This window comes from Eimeria mitis, genomic scaffold (assembly GCF_000499745.2).
Source record: "Eimeria mitis Houghton genomic scaffold, Emh_scaff1368, whole genome shotgun sequence".
Classification (NCBI taxonomy): Eukaryota; Apicomplexa; class Conoidasida; order Eucoccidiorida; family Eimeriidae; genus Eimeria; species Eimeria mitis.
The window spans coordinates 1,400-2,544 of record NW_013568937.1 but is presented as its reverse complement, the minus strand read 5'-3'; positions in this window follow the sequence as shown (position 1 = coordinate 2,544).

Sequence of the window (1,145 nt, the reverse complement as noted above, 5' to 3'; positions counted from 1 at the left end):
AACGGGGCTCAGGCAAGGACGTGCAGTATCTGGTTAAGTGGAGGGGGGCTCCAGAAGACCGCGCTACCTGAGAGCCAGCGTCTAACCTCACCAATTGTTCTGCTCTACTCAGGGCCTGGCGCCGCTACTATAATAAAGTAAGGTCTCGTCAGGTGCGCCGCAGGGATTAGTTATGCGCACCTATCCTATAGGACCAGTGCTTTGGATCATTACTCTCGCGTTTCAAAGGGGGGGGAAGGAGTGGTGCATGTTGCTGCACCACTTGCGAGTTAGCCAGGCTAGAGAAGTTGGAGTGCGAGATAACGACGAGAACGGGATGCTAGCTATCTCTGTGCGTAAAGAAAGTTGGAAGGTGCTCGACCGGGAGACAACGTTACACTGATAAACGTGAGCAAAGGAGATAGCACAGGAGTAAGGTGGGGAATTAGAGCGGAGGGAACATAAGTATTTAAGGGGACCTAAAGTTTCGACCGGAGGGGGAAGTTGTAGTGCTCTAGCACTACAAGTAAATGCTATTATTACGGTTAGTTAAATTAGAAGATACAAGGAGCGAGGACGAAATAAGTATGACGGAAACTATTAATCCGAGCCTATTTAGCCTAATATAACAAGTAGAGCTGACGCGTTACCAAAGTAGCAGACTTAAGGGGAGAACGGGGGCCAGCACATAGTAGCCAGGGACGGTCGCACCCCGCGGCAAGCAGCCTGTAATGACCTCTGAGTAGTCTACTTTTCGTGTTTCCTTATGAGTCAAGTTTTACATTAAAATTCTCAAGAACCAGCAATTAATATTTCAAAATTCCAGTTCGACAGAAAATGATTTTAAAATTTTATCCTTTTCAAAAAATATCTCCCCCCTTAGGCCCATGACCTTCCGCTATCAATCCCTCGTCGGGCCGCTAGTCGCGGGGACGGCCGACCCGGCAACGCTGCACCGGCGCCTCCTTCGCTCTTAAGTCCTCTACTTTAGCAATTGATCTGACCTATTCGTTACACTATTCTGCATTAGCTTTTATTCGTAATTTAGGTCGTACTTATTTCCCTTTCTCTGTCTTTATCTCCGCTAATTTAAGTTTCTATAGTAACCGCACTTGCTTGTAGTGCTAGCGCACTACACAGCCCCTTGTGGGTTTGCAAAGGAAAGG